Source organism: Thalassophryne amazonica, chromosome 3 (genome assembly GCF_902500255.1).
Source record: "Thalassophryne amazonica chromosome 3, fThaAma1.1, whole genome shotgun sequence".
NCBI lineage: Eukaryota > Metazoa > Chordata > Actinopteri > Batrachoidiformes > Batrachoididae > Thalassophryne > Thalassophryne amazonica.
In genome coordinates, this window is record NC_047105.1 from 15,812,151 (window position 1) to 15,831,747 (window position 19,597).

Consider the following 19,597-nt stretch of genomic DNA (forward strand, 5'->3'; position numbering starts at 1 on the left):
GAGTGAAGGACGGCGCCCTCTCCAGCGCCCAAAAGGATCGAAGCCTCGGCGCTTCTGGACTAACAACGACGCTTCTGGACTAATTCACCGCCAAACACCCCCCAGGTGGACATGACAAACTGACTCTGTGAAGGATGGAAAAGGTGAGGTAAGTCAACAGAGCTACAGCAGATATCTTTCAGAGGCACACACTATCAGCAACACATTCAGGTCTGAATTTAAGCTTTATGTAAATGAGCAGCTTCTCACAACAGGTGGAGGATCATCAGTCCGTACGCCACGGCAGTGAGAAGCAAACTGCACAATTTTCATCAATGTTCAAATATACTGCGTAACAAAATGCCAAATTACTATTAACGATCATTCAGACAATAATCACCTCTGTTGTGTGCTGACAGCATGTGTCCCTCACCCGTCCTCCTTCACAGGCACGATGTGTCAAACCCTGGCGCGGTCCTCAGCGTCTCACAAACGAACGTCACAAGGTCGAGTTCTCGGCAATTCTGCTTGAACCACTCATGGCTTAAATGCAGAACGCCATCTCATTATCTGCTTCAGCTGAAAGTCTTTAAGTTTACACGTGAGCATCATCCACAGGTGCTGCGAGTCAGTAGGCCTGCACGTGAACATCCTCCACAGGTGCAGCTAATAATGCTGATGAGGGTGAAGGACTCTTCTGCCAGCACCTTCTCCACAGACAAAAACCAGTTTGCATTCCACCTGGAGAGCAAAGAAAAGAAAACAACACAAAAACATCCGCCAAACCCCCCAACACACAACAGAAAGTTACAAAACAGTAGTGAGACCAGCTATGTTGTATGGTTTAGAGGACAGTGGCACTAACAAAAAGACAGGAGGCAGAGCTGGATGTGGCAGAGCTGAAGATGTTGAGATTCTCTTTGGGAGTGATGAGAATCGACAAGATTAGGAATGGAACATATCAGAGGGACAGCTCAGGTGGGACGTGTTTGGAGAGAAAGTCAGAGAGGTGAGACTGAGATGGTTTGGACATGTGCAGAGGAGGGACCAGGATATATAGGGAAAAAGATACTGAGGATGGAGCCACCAGGCAGGAGGAGAAGAGGGAGGCCAAAGAGGAGTTTATGGATGTGCTGAGGGAGACATGCAGGTGGTTGGTGTGACAGAGGAAGATACAGAGGACAGGGTGAGATGGAAATGATTGATCTGCTGTGGCGACCCCTAACATCATTACATGTGATAGAACTTCCATTTGATTATTGCTTAGGTTTGAGAGAAAGAGTTTAACTGCCTGTTGGGAAGTGTGTCAATTTTAAAATTTGGAGCCTTTTTATTCATTTGTTGTACCGAGATGGGAGAGATGCCACCTGAAAGGAGTACAGCCTTTGTTTTGTTTTGTTTTTTTTTCTTTTTCTTTTCTTTTTAAGATTTAAGTCATAAAATTATTTTTCTTTAACATCACTATAGTTTTATTCCTTATCATTTAAATAAGTGATTTGTGATATGAAATTGCCAATATGACCAAAAGTCACACCATCTGCAAACTGTTTAGAATTTTGACCCCTGAAGGGTAGAAATTCAATGATCAGATACCATGACCTACATTTGGGAGCAACATCATAGATCAGGTGGGGCCTTCACGAAATTGTTCAAGGATGCTGGGAAGCACATGGCAACAGCCAATCTGAGTAAAGAGAGGCAGCGTGGCATCCAGTGGCGGTCCTAGAGTGATTATACTCCCCGGGCGAAACCCCCTGCGTGTGCTCCCCCCTCCCCGCCTGCGCACACTAACATGGCCACCACCTCCACCCCACCACCCATGAAAACACTAACTTCGTCCAGAAACACCCACAATCCCACAAATTAACTCACAATAGCTATTTTCAAGAACAAATTTCTGGTTTTAATGTCTACTGCAATAACAAACACAAAGATAAACAATAATTACTTCAATAAAGTTTTTGAACATAAAAAAAAAACAAAAAGACTCAGTGACTTCACATTGCAACTATGTACAGTACAGGTATTTAAGAAAGCACAACTGCACTACAGCACCACCCGATGGGCAAAATATTGCACGTCATTCAGTTTTACCAACAGAGTGCACTTTGCATTATTCTGCACTCAGATAAGCATTTAGCCCCTGAGACAGAACCAGATTCAGTCTGTGTGCATAGCAATGCACAAACATTGCACTGGGGCTATTGCTTTAACTTTGGCCTGCAAAACCATTGAGAGCTGAAGCCATGACAGCACCATGGCTTCTTCGTAAGGAAGACTATCAATGGCTTCGCCAAATCCGGTCCACAACATTCAGATTGTCCTGCCATTATGTGCAGCTTGCTACCTAGCTAGCTGGGACTGGGCGCGAGGCTAGTGTGAAGTTTGTCCGCCTGTGAGTGCTTTGTGACGGTGGAGGGAATCAGCATCACCCGCTGCTCGGTAGGGACAGAAACTGAGATAGAAGTCAGAAAGAGATGATAGAAGTCAGCTCCAAACACAAGCAGCTACAAAAAAACACACCAGAATAGAAGCTCGATTTGTCGCTAGTCTTTTTTAACAAAGAAAATGCTGCTAAGAAGATTAGGAAAGTCTCCGGTTCAACTCAGAACAGAATGAAAATTAAAAAATCTCCCACAGATGTTTACACCAAAAGATCGCTGATTCGCTCATTCGCTGTCAATCAAAACGGATTCAGCCTCATACAGATCATCCAATCATCATGCAGAAGCTGAGCGTCCGGGCCGGCCGAGGCCAGCCCACTAGACCCCAGACACGCTGAGAGTCCAATGGGCGGGACAAAGCCCAGCATTTATCCAATGACTCGTCTCGTTTCGCTGCAGTCTTTGCTTCACTATTGAACTCTGTGGACGCTGTTTAAAGCACTGTGAAGCTGCGGGAATACCTAATTCAATACATACGTTTTTCCTTTGCTCGTTTCCCCTTTTCTTCTTTCTTTTTCTTTCGAAATTGGGCACCTGATGGCTTGATCATTCCTATCCATGATTATGTCTTACTCCGTTTCGACCACCTCCTTGTCCAAACATTGAATGATTCCCCCTTCCCCCTGCACAAACTCTGCACCTTGCAGCGTTGCTCACCTAACGCGAGAGGTGAGATGGGGGAGACGCTCTGCTGTAACGTAACCACGAACTCCCCCATCAGGACCCCCCCCCCCCCCCGGTTTTATTTATTTATTTATTTGGACAAGTTTTTTTGTTTTTTTTACCGTTTTTTTTTCCCGCACGCTAATGCGCGCTCCCCCCCCTCGCTCCCCCCCACCAGTGATGCCGCCTCAGGCAGCTGCCCGGTCAGTAGGTTTCATCACGACGTTGCTTTGCGCCATGCAGCTCCGCCGCAATACGCGGTGGAGCCACTCCTCTTTCAATGACAAAAACTCCTGTAACAGTGGAATGTGCCATTAATTTCTAAACTGGACGCTGTCTTGATCCGGTATGTCGTCTGACTAGCACAGGAATTGTGAAAAGAGTGGACATCAGCATTTTTTCGGCACATTGAAACAGACATGTGGAGGAATTCCACGCGTCGCGGTGGAGCTGCATGGTGCAAAGCAACGCTGTGATGAAGCCTTCCCGGACATGTTGGGGCAGGTCCAGCTCATGCACAATCACAATCGGATAAGCACACAACTGAAAAGCAACCGGAATCCATCTGAAATCCACCTTTAAGTCATCCTGTGAGACCAACACCGAGGTGGTTTTGTCCCGCGTAATGTCCTGGATCAACAAAGCCTTCACGTTGGAAATGATCTGGTTGTTCCAGCGGGGTGTCAGCCTGTCGATGGAGGCTGGGAGCGCGCCGCGCTCTCAGCAGTTGTGGGCGGTCTTTAAACCGTCTGGATCACTCCTTAATCTGTGTAATCCCCATAAAATCGTCCCTGAAAGCCATATTAATTTTCCGAATGGTGTCCACCTGGAGGTCTCTCACAGTTTCTGGAAAGAAATTGATGCAGCAAAGCTCCAAATCGTTCAGACATTTATTTGCAATAAAAAATAGACGAGAGGGGTGGACCACACCTCACTCAAAGCCTGCTCACAGGCGAATGACGCAACCGACAGGCGTGAAAAAACTCACGCATGCGCACGAAGGTTCAAGCTTGGCTGATGCAATCACACGTGATTCAAAGCCATATGGTTTTTGAAAAAAAATAAAAAGGTTGGATACTTTTCTAACAGACCTCGTACTTTACTGTCGTGGCTAGAAATGTAGCATTTTAAAGCATGTCCCTCAGTGGTTTTTCTGCTCCAGATGCGTTTTCTCAGAGGATGTTGGTGTCGTACTCTGATACACAGATAGCACTGTGATGATTTAAACTTTTAAAGTGCTGTCGCTGTGATCATTAGATGACCTTATTGATCAATCAGAGTGATCACACCTGATTAATGTGCTGTTTAAAACATTTAAAGCGCCGTCGCTGTAGGTGATCACCACACCAAAAGATCACACAGCACTTCCTTCAGATCACACCTGATCGCGGTCGACTGGCACTTTAAAAGTTTAAATCATCACAGCGTTTCATTGTTCAGGTCTGATCAGTGGCCTGAACAGCAATCAACAGTGCTTTAAATATTAAAGAGACAGCAGACAGCATTCACAGCAGAGTTTACCACAGCCAGTCCACTCATCAGCTTTCTGTACAATGAAATGGTCCTGTTTCTGACCTGCACCACACTGTGCAGTACTGACCTGAACCACTGGGTGGAAATGGGGCTGCCAAGTTGTGACAGCTGCATTAATTTATTAGACGTATGCCAGCGTGTACCAGCATTTTTAATATGGTCGGCATACGCAGGTTAATCGTCAGGTGTGGACAGGGCCTTTACAAATGGAGTGCATGTGCCAGGAATGAGCGTCGAGCAAGTGGGTCAACTCAAAGGTAATCCCAAAACCTCAATGCATGCACTCAGGCGCTTCCTCCTGCAGTCTATCTACAGGACAGCCCGAGAAGGAAAAAGACAATATTTCCTATGGAATTCCCCCAGATAATATGTTCTGGTGATTAAAATGAGGGTGGGAATTTTGCAACAAGTTACAAAACAAACCTACATCATAATGCTTGGATTTGTAGAGAAATTAAACTTGTCAGTTTTTTTTATTATTATTATTTGAAAGGCCGTACAGCTTTAATTTCACTGTACTTTGCACAATAAAGAGATTCAGATTTAAACATACAACCACGCTCACTTTGAACGTGGTTGAACTATATCTTAGAATATACTCTATAGTTTGAAGCTTTTGCACATTGTTCTTACTTTGGCTGCCAAACACACATCAACAAGACCAAATACATCCACTCTGTGATCTTAGATGCATATCTGATGCAACCGGTGTTCTTTCTGCCTTTGTTCAGGTCGGGTATTAGTAAAAAGTAATTTCCTCTGCTCAGCCATTGTGTCACAGAACCTGTGAAGGGAGTTTTCTTTTTTTTAATCCACCCCCCAAAGCTGTCGCACCACAACCAGCCCCCTTCTACCAGCCATCTCAAAAGTATGACCTTAAAACCCTCAGGTAATTATATTACACACAACAAACAAGGGAATGTATTAACAACACACCAAACAGTTACAGTGTTTCACATCCTCGCGCTTCAAAATGGGCTTTTTTCTGATCACACAGTCATCATACCAATTAGGCCATACACAATGAATCAACGCATAGAATTAAATAGCGCAAAATTACATGTATTCACAGATTTTAAACTATGATTACATGAATCATACCCCACTGAGACAGCCACCGACAACTTTATTTCAACATTTATCCTATAAGGGGTACACAATATTTCACAGCCAAACCATGTGCACCGTGAACGCAGCATAAATAAATATAAATGTGATATCCCAGAGCTAAAAATGGTTGACTTTCCAGAAGTGTTCGAGAAACTACCGTATATACCAAAAAGCTGGTGCAGTTCAGTTAAATATCCTATTTAAATGCATGGACTGCAGGAGATGGAACCGGTATAGAGTGGAGTCGAGGTATGCAGAAATGAGAGGATCTGGGCTGAGCTGAGAATCAGAATACACACGGGTTTGACTTGTGGATAACTTCACATCGGATAACTTCATTTTCTGTGACAATTGCTTCTCTGTTTGCCACCTGTTTGTTTGTGAATTTCAAATTACAAAGCTGCCTTAAAGCTGAGGTAACTAAAGGGAAAGCTCTCCAAACAGTTGCTGTTATATATGTATCATTGCCAGGGCTGCACAAAGCAGTGACACTGGAAAAACATTTGGCAGTGTCTAATGACGGAGCAGAACCTGAGCACCAAATTTAAGTAGGGTGCATTGATATTTTAATCATCCATCGTTATTAACATAAAACCACCCAGATGGCAGCCGACTTTGAGCTGGAACCACCCAAGTCCCGGCAGATCCATGCTGCACCTGTTTTCCTGCCCCCTTTCCAGATGTAGTTCGGACACAAACACTGGGGAAGTGGGTGGTGACGCCTCGATTCAGCAGAGGCCAAGCAGATATAGGCCACATTTATGGTGAATGATAATAAAACAAACCCTTATCTAGTTTGGCTTTGGTGCAGGTTCTTTGCAGATACCAATCTCGCATTGGGCCACAAACTGGACCTGTTTCCCAGAAATGGCATCGCTTTTGCAGGCAGATCATTTTGCAATCTGGGAATACTCTAATTACACTTCATTGACTTTTTTTTTTATTCGCATTGTTTGCCACTAAATCACTTCAGACGTTCGTGAGGCAGGAGGTCGGTGACATGAACAGCAATTCATTAAGCCCACAAAATATGGCTGATGTCTTGTGCCGTGGAGATTTCTGTGCGACTTTATCCAATTTATGTTTGACCTATTTATCTAAACAGTAAATCGATTTCTTTGTCCTGAGGCTTTTGTTACAGGATGCAACACAGCCATCACATGATGTAGAACTATTCAAGATCTCCTCACATCTCTGTGCTGCCAAAGTGTGTTTTCATACCAAATACAAAAGCTGCCATATCTTCAAATATCGTTTGCACTTATCTGCCAAATTCTTGTCCTGCAGATTAAAACATAAAACACACACAATCCACTCTGCATCGGGATTCTGAAAAAATAACTGGTTGGTCGAGGCTTTTTGATATTTCTGAATACATCTCACTTACTGTGGCTTCACAGAAGTACACGTACTAATCATACACGTTCTACACGTTCTAATCATCACCTTTTGCTGAGAGTCTGAAGTCAAGTTCTTTTAAGTACAAGATTGAGCTAAAACCAGATTAATAAAGCTAAATTAAGATGGCATCTCATTTCATGATAACTCATATTTATGTACGTTTTCAACCTCAAAGAGAAATAACCATAATGTCATTGTTAATTGTAATGGTGCGCCTCAGTTTGAGATGAATATCATAAAATGGTGTGCATACCACATCTTACACCAAGCTTTGACATGCTAAATGGACTGTATTTACAGTAGTGTTCAGAATAATAGTAGCGCTATGTGACTAAAAAGATTAATCCAGGTTTTGAGTATATTTCTTATTGTTACATGGGAAACAAGGTACCAGTAGATTCAGTAGATTCTCACAAATCCAACAAGACCAAGCATTCATGATATGCACACTCTTAAGGCCATGAAATTGGGCTATTAGTAAAAAAAAAGTAGAAAAGGGGGTGTTCACAATAAAAGTAGTGTGGCATTCAGTCAGTGAGTTTGTCACTTTTGTGGAACAAACAGGTGTGAATCAGGTGCCCCCTATTTAAGGATGAAGCCAGCACCTGTTGAACATGCTTTTCTCTTTGAAAGCCTGAGGAAAATGGGACGTTCAAGACATTGTTCAGAAGAACAGCGTAGTTTGATTAAAAAGTTGTTTGGAGAGGGGAAAACTTATACGCAGGTGCAAAAATTATAGGCTGTTCATCTACAATGATCTCCAATGCTTTAAAATTGACAAAAAAAAACAGAGACGCATGGAAGAAAATGGAAAACAACCATCAAAATGGATAGAAGAATAACCAGAATGGCAAAGGCTCACCCATTGATCAGCTCCAGGATGATCAAAGACAGTCTGGAGTTTACCCATAAGGCTGTGACAGTTAGAAGACGCCTGTGTGGAAGCTAACACATTATTATTAGCCTAACACATTATTGTTCCCTCTCTACTTTTAAGATTAAGCTTAAAACTTCCTTTTGCTAAAGCTTATAGTTAGGGCTGGATCAGGTGACCCTGAACCATGCCTTAGTTATGCTGCTATAGACTTAGACTGCTGGGGGGTTCCCATGATGCACCCAGTGTTTCTTTTTATTCACCTCTTTTTGCTCTGTATGCACCACTCTGCATTTAATCATTAGTGATTGATCTTTGCTCCCCTCCACAGCATGTCTTTTTCCTGATTCTCTCCCCTCAGCCCCAACCAGTCCCAGCAAAAGACTGCCCCTCCCTGAGCCTGGTTCTGCTGGAGGTTTCTTCCTGTTAAAAGGGAGTTTTCCTTCCCACTGTCGCCAAGTGCTTGCTCACAGGGGGTCTTTTTGACCGTTGGGGTTTTTTCTGTAATTATTGTATGGCTTTTGCCTTACAATATAAAGTGCCTTGGGGCGACTGTTTGTTGTGATTTGGCGCTATATAAATAAAATTGATTTGATTTGATTTAATTTATTTGCAAGAATCCCCGCAAAGTCCCTCTATTAAATAAAAGACATGTGCAGAAGAGGTTACAATTTGCCAAAGAACACATCAACTGGCCTAAAGAGAAATGGAGGAATACGTATTTTGTGGACTGATGAGAGTAAAATTGTTCTTTTTGGGTCCAAGGGCCACAGACAGTTTGTGAGACGACCCCCAAACTCTGAATTCAAGCCACAGTTCACAGTGAAGACAGTGAAGCATGGTGGTGCAAGCATCATGATATGGGCATGTTTCTCCTACTATGGTGTTGGGCCTATATATCGCATACCAGGTATCATGGATCAGTTTGGATATGTCAAAATACTTGAAGAGGTCATGTTGCCTTATGCTGAAGAGGACATGCCCTTGAAATGGGTGTTTCAACAAGACAGTGACCCCAAGCACATTAGTAAACGAGCAAAATCATTGTTCCAAACCAACAAAATTAATGCCTCACAGATGTGAAGAAATCATGAAAAACTGTGGTTATACAACTAAATACTAGTTTAGTGTTTCACAGGATTGCTAAAAAAGCAGTTTGAACATAATAGTTTTGGGTTTGTAGCGTCAACAGCAGATGCTACTATTATTGTGAAACACCCGCTTTTCTACTTTTTTTTTTTACTAATAGCCCAATTCATAGCCTTAAGAGTGTGCATATCATGAATGCTTGGTCTTGTTGGATTTGTGAGAATCTACTGAATCTACTGGTACCTTGTTTCCCATGTAACAATAAGAATATACTCAAAACCTGGATTCATCTTTTTAGTCACATAGCACTACTATTATTCTGAACACTACTGTACATCCATCAGTAGGTACATTTTTACCAGCATGTTTCCCATCTTGTGCTTTAGCTGGATAACTTAAAATGTAATTAACAAAGTTCAAATATATTTCATGAGCAGATACATGTGGTTCTTGGGTATAAGTGGTTTGAATTTGGAGGTAATCTAGAATATTTCTGGGACTGAAATCTAGAAGAATATTTGATGCACAGCTACAGTGAACTCAAAGAGTTGTGAGGCTGTTGATGGAATTTGGTGAGTAAATGCATAATGTCCTAGAAAATGTAGGAATTTATTTTGAATTTGGTCTGGAACATAGTATGTTGTATCCACGTTATGTACTCGGAGTGCCTTATAGATTGGTGCTGCTTTGTTGTGTGTTGGGGGTTTGGCTGGGATGTTTTTGTGTTGTTTTCTTTTCTTTGCTCTCCAGGTGGTATGCAAACTGGTTTTTGTCTGTGGCGAAGGTGCTGGCAGAAGAGTCCTTCCACCCTCATCAGCATTATTAGCTGCACCTGTGGAGGATGTTCACGTGCAGGCCTACTGACTCGCAGCACCTGTGGATGATGCTCACGTGTAAACTTAAAGACTTTCAGCTGAAGCAGATAATGAGATGGCATTCTGCATTTAAGCCATGAGTGGTTCAAGCAGAATTGCCGGAACTCGACCTTGTGACGTTCGTTTGTGAGACGCTGAGGGCCGCGCCAGGGTTTGACACATCGTGCCTGTGAAGGAGGATGGGTGAGGGACACATGCTGTCAGCACACATCAGAGGTAATTATTGTCTGAATGATCGTTAATAGTAATTTGGCATTTTGTTACGCAGTATATTTGAACATTGATGAGAATTGTGCAGTTTGCTTCTCACTGCCGTGGCGTACGGACTGATGATCCTCCACCTGTTGTGAGAAGCTGCTCATTTACATAAAGCTTAAATTCAGACCTGAATGTGTGCTGATAGTGTGTGCCTCTGAAAGATATCTGCTGTAGCTCTGTTGACTTACCTCACCTTTTTCCATCCTTCACAGAGTCAGTTTGTCATGTCCACCTGGGGGGTGTTTTGGCGGTGAATCTGAGTCCAGAAGCGCCGAGGCTTCGATCCTTTTGGGTGCTGGAGAGCGCGCCGTCCTTCACTCCGCCAGACAACCAAATATTTATGTTGTACACTAATTATTGCACTGGAGGGGAAATAAAATCGTTTTGTTTGTGGAACCACTTTCCGGTTATTTAGCGCTGGGTTCGGTCAGACGTGGTCCGCTCCTCAACCTGCGTCTGCACATAACAGTAGTTCCCGGCCATTCCAAAATGGACCCAGCGGCAGAAGCGGTTCCGTTTGCCGAAAGAGTTCAAGAACACTTGGAGAAAATATGGGAGCAATTACAGCATCTCGCAAACCAAATTAAACAAACAGATGCCCGCGTTACGGAGCTTGCAGCGCAAGCCGTTCCGCTTCCTGCTGCTCCAGCTGCGGCACCATCGATAACCGGTGCAGATAACTCCGTCACCCAGAGATTCGGCTTCCGAACCAATCATTTGTCATCCGGAGCCTTATGCGGGAAACCGTTGAAGCCTGTGCTCCGTTTTTGATGCAATGTTCTCTGGTTTTTGCTCAGCGACCGGTTTCCTTCTCTTCTGATGGTAGCCGTGTCTCATATGTGACAAATTTGCTCCGAGGTGACGCTTTAGCTTGGGTCACTGCGTTGTGGAGTAATAACTCTCCATTGTTAGGATCCTTAAGGATTTCTCTCGGGAGTTCCGCTTGGTTTTGACCATCCGGTGAAAAACAAATACCGTTGCCCAACGGTTGCTGAATCTCAGGCAGGGGAGGCGGAGTGCGGTGGATTATTCCGTGGATTTCCGAATTTTTTCTGCTCAGTCCGGTTGGAATGCCGCAGCTTTAAGAGGAGTGTTGTAGATGGTTTGAACGATCCATTAAAAGACGAGCTAGCAGTCGTGACGAACCAAAAGATTTAGATGAACTAATATCTTTGGTTATTCGTCTAGATGATCGGATATAAAGGAGTGTGGACGCGAGAGAGGACGGACATCAGAGCAGGTTTTTTTCGTCTCGGGGCTTTCCCCGACACAGATCTGGGCTGCCTCTTCTTCGCCCCACTGAGACTCCTCCGACGGGACCTCTGGCTCCTCTTGCGGATGAGGCCCATGCAGCTCGGATGAGCTGAAGCGCCATATTGCCCCGGTCACATAAGCATCAAGAAAGATAGTGATGACGTATCTCCAGGTGTTTCTGGACAGGCATAAAATGGACCACACACAAAAAAAAAAAAACTTTGGTTGTTTAGTTATTTGGGCTATTTTTGTTTTTTTTGTAAGGGGTTATAAATTGTTTGGGGATTTAGAGGCGGTTTCCGGAGGAGTGAACGACTGGCAGTTCGGAGCTCGGCTGGACTCGGTAATCGTTTGTTTTCATTATTTTGGACTTAGGTATTTTCTGTTTGAGGATTGGGTCATTTTGTTTTGTTGTTTTTATTTACCTGCTTCCCTAACCCCAACCTCACATTGCTCTGAGACCGTTTTGTCTTTTGGGTTGTGGGGTGGTGCAGGTTGGTCACGCTGAGCATTTCTCAGAAGACCTCTGCACCTGGGGGGGGGGGTTGTCAGGGGCGTTTGTTTGGGTTTGGTTAGGGCCCGGTTCCTCTCCAGCCCCGGTGGGCCTTTGACCGTTCGTCATTGGTGTTACCGGGGTGTGGTGCAGCGGGAACATACCTCAGTCGGAGTGGTGGGCCGATCTGTTGCCGTTCGCCATTTTTATTGAAACACTAATAAACAAAAACATCAAAAACTAGAAGCACTCAGAGAGTGCAAACCTCCGCCAAGGCCATGGGGTCACTGACGTTATAACATCTACACGCCGTGGAATCATTGAACCTAAAAAAGTCTAACAATGATGTTTGCTCAGTAGTAAAAAAGTTTCATCTGCTGTGACATGTATAGCATGTATCCTTAGCGCTTGGCATCACAGTTTATTGCAACTTGCACCTTTCCCAGAAGCTACTATCATCTGAGCACTGATATTGATATTACATGTGCTTATAGACAAAAACAAATAAGAGACAAAATTCAATTTATTATTCAACTAAACTGCAAATATATGAATTGTTTAACATTTATGAAGCACTTCTCTAAATAAATAAGAGTAAATTCTGAAATAGAACTATTTTTTAAGTGTTGCATGTGCTACATAATGAAGTGCACCTTCTATATATTCAGTGAAGTGCACCGAAGCAGAATATATGTGACAGTAAGGTGCTGATGTCAGCCTCTGGGTTTTCTGGATCCTAGGCGTGATTCATCAACACCTGGGAGTGGGTTTTGCACCTTGTGTACTTTGTTCAGTGATGTGCAATGAACCAGAACTTAACCACTGCTGAGGATACTGCTGACTCATCACTTTGCTTTTGCTAAGTGAAGTAATCTGGATAGTGATATTCATTGCCACTAAAATATAATAATGCCAAATGATAGTCCTTCATCTAATAAATTCATTGTGCTCCCCAGCCCTGTGTAGTTTGTCATGAGGGATTTCCTCTTTGCAGTGTGTTGTATTTGACATCGTTTACTAACAAGGCCATAGGGTCACTGCCCCTAAAGAGATTCCCTCCTTGGCACAGTGATCTATTCAACATTTCAGTGTTACAACCAAAACTATAACTTTCCTTTATATTTTACATCCTTGACCATGAAACATACCACTAGAACATGGAATCACTTTTATGTCTTCATTAGTTCAAAAGTTATTGTATAAAAACAATTTTTTCGGTAATGGCGGTTTTTCTTCTGGATCTAGCTCCATAACATTTGAAGCTACCTCAAATCTGATGACACCTTACTGAATCAGTACAGATTCAGCTATATTTTGGTGTTAGTTGTGCATCTCTAGCTTCATTTGTCACCTCACACTGACACATTTTCTATTTTCCCTATATTTTTGCATATTCTGGATCACCAGATCCGGAATCCGGATCCGATCATCACCAAACTTTGTTGTTTGATAGAACATTTGACTATGCTACACCATAATTTTTTCAAGCCTTTCTGCCTTGTTTTTGTGGAGTTACAAACTAGAATGTCAAAATTCCCCCTATCCCACAATGGCGAAGAATCCTTTAAAAAATTCCTGGATCCGGATCTTGTTCCTCTTGTCATTTCCAACCACTCCACAAAATTTCATCAAAATCCATTCAAAATTTTTTGAGTTATCCTGCTGACAAACAGACAGACAAACAAACAAACAAACTCGACCGAAAACATAACCTCCTTGGCGGAGGTAACTACATTTCAATAGAAACACTAGGTCGCTTAAGAGTTGTGCACAGACCTCGACATGACATGGACAGATGGTACCAGATAAATTATTGACAGATGGGAAGGAAATCTCATTCCATTTTCCAACAAATATTTACAGCAACCCTCAGTGGTATCATGCAATGCTGAATAGTCAACAGTTCTCCTTGGTAAATTTAAGTGGTGCTTTGTCACCAGCTTGTTTCTGATGAATTCACAGATTCCCAAATATGTAATGTTCTCGTCTTACATCTTATTGTTGCAAAACAATGCTTTAGTTTCTGTCAGGCTGGACAAGCTGCTATACTGCCAAATGCTTGAGTAAATATGAATTACACACTTAAAATTATGAAGAATAAAAATGGAAATGAGACACCAGAAATCAGTGATATTCACATGTGTCACTTTCTCACTAAAGGTTCATTTGTTCTCTTTGTAAGAGGGCAATTTCTACTGTAAGGGAATTACAGTGACAGCAGATTCTGGTCATATTTCACCTTTAACATTAAAAAATTTGCTTTGTTGTTTTGTAATTCCGTTACCATAGAATTACCCAAATGGTTCAGAAATACAGATCTGTCCAGGATTTGTCCTTGACGTGTTTTATAGACCTCAGCCATGTCTATACTTCCCCACACAAGGTCAGCAATGTGCTTGTAGGTTTGTATTCCTACTGGATCTCATCCAGTCCTGACAGGTCTGGTGAGCACTGCCCCTGAAGGTAATAGCTTCTGCTGATCCAGGATGTCTGATGAGTTTGTGCCTGTGTCACCTACGCTGAGTCAAAAGCAGATGCTCATCATTTGTTTCAGTCAAGTGTCTCTGTTGGAGAAGTTCAAGGAGGGTGAGGGTACCAAAGTTTGTGTCCACACTATTAAAACGGGCACTGTGAGGACTAATCACTGCCACAATGTCATGCCTGTGCACTCTTGTTTTGCCACTCACCGGATATACAAACAGCACTCAGATCTGTCAGACTGTGATTAATTTGACAGTGCTGTAGACTTTATCCCAGCTCAGGATTTAATGAGTTTCTTGATATCCCTCAGGGAGATTGAGACTTATCAAATCTCTTTAATGGGATCGTTAATTGAGGAGCTCTTGTATCACTCACTAACAGAACACAGACAAAAATGTCTGTGCGCCAATGTCAGCAGTGAAACAATAGGTGAGGAAAACAACAAGTGAGGTACAAACATAGAATTAATCCAGGAGTAATATAGGTCATAAAGAAAACATTTTGCAATTGAAGACTTAATGATTTGGATACAAGAGAACTTGGCCCCATGCATGAACTTGGCCCGGGGGTAATCCTACCCCTAACCAGGGCAGAGTTCTCCCCAGGACAGAGGACAAGATCTCTTCTTACCAATCATTTATATCCAGTGTTTCTCTTACCTATACAGTGGTAAGAGAAACATCTATACACACACACACACACTCCAACTGGAGAAATAACATAAGTCAACTAAGAGCAATCTCCCATTACTGATTTTTGTTGCCAGATTGTATACTTCGACAAACCAATTGACTGTGGTCAAATCAAGCTTTTATCAACTATGGCTTTTAGCAAAGATGAAGTAGTTTTTAAAAAAAATCATGTAGATCTGAAAAAAGCCATTCATGCGTTTATTAGTTCTCGGCTGGACTATTGCAATGGGCTTTACGTTGGAGTCTCCCAGTCTTCCCTCAGTCAACTTCAACTGGTCCAAAATGCTGCAGCACCTTAACTAACACACATAGACGCGACCACTAGAGGTGGGCGGATCGATCCTAATATCGATAATAGATACCAACGCTGATATTGATATTTAATGATCCTTGTGCAAAAAGATCGATACTCAAGCTTTTTTCTCTCCCGCATGCACTGACTGCTGCGCATGCAGATTCATCAAAGTCTACTCTCTGTCTGTAAGAGCAGTGCTGCGCTGTGTCACACAACACGGAGCAGCGCACCCTTGTATCGTGGTTTGTCAGTCCTCTACCTCAGGAGATTTTAAGTTGTGTTGAGTGATATTTTTGTAAATAAAAATGTTGATTGTGATAATAAAGTATTTTGTTGTCACGTACAATGTTTAGCGAAATTCTATCCTAGGTCTTTTGGATCCTTTGGATCTATGACGCTTAGGGCCCTGTCCCACTGGAGTTTAGGAGGATTTGCGCATGAAATGAGGAGACAAAAGCTGAGCGTCCGCAACAAAGGTGGGCGGAAATGACAAATGTCCCGGGGTGGATCAGCAAATACATGAGGAGGAAAAGCGGATATAACAGGGAACAGAAGCGAAGGCGACCGTGGAGGCGCCCCCATGAGGGGCACAGCGGCCTTGATGCACTTGCTCCATCCGTGCCCACTCTGTCTGCATGCGCGACATACCATTTGCAACCGTGATGTGGGCGTGCTGGGCACGCGTCATATCTGTTTTGCACGCTGTCAACCCGTCGGTTGCGGATATCAGCGGATGACAGGGGATATGCGGTGCGTTGGTTGTGTATGTCCTGCGTATGTCGTCAGTATGTGTTCAGGCAGTGATGCGGATCTCATCCGCAGCAGGATTTTTGAGCCGCTCAAAAATCCTGGCTGCAGACATGCATGCCTCTGCGGATGATCACGGACGTGTTCGGATGGCGGCCGACTCATACAGGAATGTTACACGGTTATTGCGGTTGTTTGGCGGATGTAGGTCACTTTTGTCCGCATTCCATCCACAAATCCTCCTAAACGCCAGTGGGACAGGGCTCTTCAATATGAAAAAGTATTGGTATCGGTGATACTGGGACTGTATTTACTTGGTATTAATACAATAACATGCTTTTGGAGGGCGGTATGCATTTTCAGAGGCCCGACGTTCATGACCAGTCACCCAAAATGACAGATATTATATATAATATCTGCAATGACAGATAGCACGCACTGCTCTCCAAATTCGGCAGTGCGTCCTCATCAAGCTGGCTGCTTTGGCTGCTGTTCATTGTCATACTATCCATGAGAAAATCATCCAGAATATCCATATTGGGACCAACACACACTTCTCACCTTTTTATCTTTTCCTCTGCGGACAGTTTTTTTTTTTTTCTTCTGCGGACAGTTCTTGGGCTGCGCATGTGCTATGACATCATTTGTTTATGCACAGCGGGCGGGTATAGCCAGGTAGCGTTGACGTAAATCTACGATACCGGCCTAGCAACGCCTCGGTAAAGTGATAATAATAATACAATAACATGCTTTTGGGGGGCGATATGCATTTTCAGAGTCCCTCCGTCCATGCACAGTCACCCAAAATGACAGATATTTGCCCGAGTTAGATGAGGGCGAATATCTGTCATTTTGGGCGACTGGGCATGGACGGAGGGGACTCTGAAAATGCATATCGCACATCAACAGCATGTTATTTGCATTATTATCACTTACTGAGATACACAACATGTGGAATCACATTAACAATATTTAATGTCATTTCAAAACACACGACACCCAGCAAACGCAGACATAAAAAGTTGGCTCACTTTAACTTTTGTCATGTCAGCTGGCGCGCCCTGCTCTCCAAATTCGCCAGTGCATCCTCATCAAGCTGACTGCTTTGGATGCTGTTCATTGTCATACTATCCATGAGAAAATCATCCAGAATGTCCATATTGGGAACAACACACACTTCTGGCCTTTTCATCTTTTCCTCTGCAGACAGTTGTTGGGCTGCGCGTGCTATGACGTCATTTGTTTATGCACAGCGGGTGGGTATAGCCAGGTAGCGTTGACGTAAATCTACGCTACCAGCCTAGCAACGCCTTGGTAAAGTGATAATAATGGATCAATACCAAAATTCCCAGTATCGCCCACCTCTAGCAACCACATCACCCCAGTCCTCTACATTATGCACTGGTTTCCAGTTCGGGCTAAAATTGATTTAAAAATTCTTATATTTGTTTGTAAAGCTCTGAATGGTTTGGCCCCACTATACTTAGCTGAGCTGCTGACACATGGGGACCAAACCAGAGTTTTGAGATCTTCTAACCAGTGTGCACTAGAGGATCCAAGGTCTAGATACTGCCACTGGGGAGACTGGTGTAACAGTATATCTTCCCACCCCCTGCATAGCAAGTCTGCTGCAGAATTATCACACATTTCATCTTCCATTCTGAAGTGTCTGACCCCTGTTTTGTGTACATTCTCTCATTTCACATCTATAATTTCTTCCCTGCTCATGTATTATTTAATCTCATCACTTACCCCCCACCTCATCATGGACAGATGTTCTGTCATATTGCAGGTTATCAATCAGATCCATATATTTCTAGAGTATATATGGAAGGGGGGATTTAAAGATACTTCAGGCTAGGAAATGTTACTATTGTAGATAGCTATAGATACATACAGAAATAATACCAATATCATTCAGTGTCAATCAAACTGTGCTTCATCTGGGACCATAAAAAATCCATGAAATATAGAGTTTATACATTGCCTTATCCTGACTGGAAGGTTGCTACATCATTGTTTAATACTGCCAGGACAAGAAGAGGACAATTTTAAAATATGCAGATGACTCTGTCATTGTTAGTTTATTGCAGGAGAATGAAACCAATCATGGACCTGTTGTTGACCGCTTTGTCAGGTGGTGTGAAGAGTCCCACCTTCAGTTGAATATTTTAAAGACTAAAGATATGACTGTGGATTTCAGAAAGAACCCCTGTATACCTGAGGCCACAGTCATCAAGGGTCAGAAGGTGGAACTTGTGCAGTCATATAAGTACCTTGGAACTACGATAGATTGTAAAATGGACTTTGAGACCAAATGTGAAGCTGTACACAAAAAAGGGCATCAGCCTCTGTTTTGTTTAAGAAAGCTGTCATCTTTCAACACTGGCAAAACCATCACAGCACTGTTTTATCGATCTTTTATTAAATCTGTTGTCTTATTCATTAGTGTCATGGTATGGTGATTTGTTAGTGAAGGAGAGGAACAATCTGATGCAGATTGTGAAGTGGTCAGGGAAGCCGAGTGGGGAACCACAGCTTAGCTCCGAGTCTCTGTAAATCAGGCAGCTACAGAGGATGACTAAATCGATTATAAATGACCATTCACACCCTCTACATGGGGAATTTAAGCTTCGCCCCTCTGGTCGGAGGTTTCCAGTCCCGAAGTCTTTTATGTCTGTGTTAGGTCTTTGTGTATATCAGTGTTGTCCCTATATCTGTGACTGCAACAAAAATCTACCGACAGGTATTAATAAAGTAACCTGAAGCTGCCAATAATCATAATCAAGACAACCCAAAAAATGTGAATTTATCATGACAAAAACTGAATGACACTTAATGACGGCAGTCATAAACATGACATTGACATAATGTTTATGACACATTCATGACTGTGTCATGTAACAGTTATGACAGTGTCATGTTACTATTATGACAGTACCTTCAAGTAAAGTATTACCATATATTTATATTGATGTGTCCATGTTAAATTTGCTTATTGTCTCATTGTCTTAAGTTATTCTCTGTGTTTGTTTTATCTCCTATTGTGAAGCACTTTGGTCATCATCTGGGCTGTGGAAAGGGCTATATAAATGAACTTTGATTAATTGACTGATTGACTGTATACAAATTTGAGAAATAAATTTTCAATTTCGATTTATTTTCATTTATATAGCGCCAAATCACAACAGAGTTGCCTCAAAGCACTTCACACAGGGTGGGCAGATAAATCAGATACCCAATCAGGGCAAAACATTGTGAGCATTCGGGAAACTTTCAAATGTGTTTGAATTATTCACGATGTCGGGATAAATTTGGATGCATAAAAAGTGAATTGGATGTAATTGTTCCAGATTGAGAGTAATCATGTCTAAAACTAGGTGAAAGTGGATAATTGGCTCCAATATGC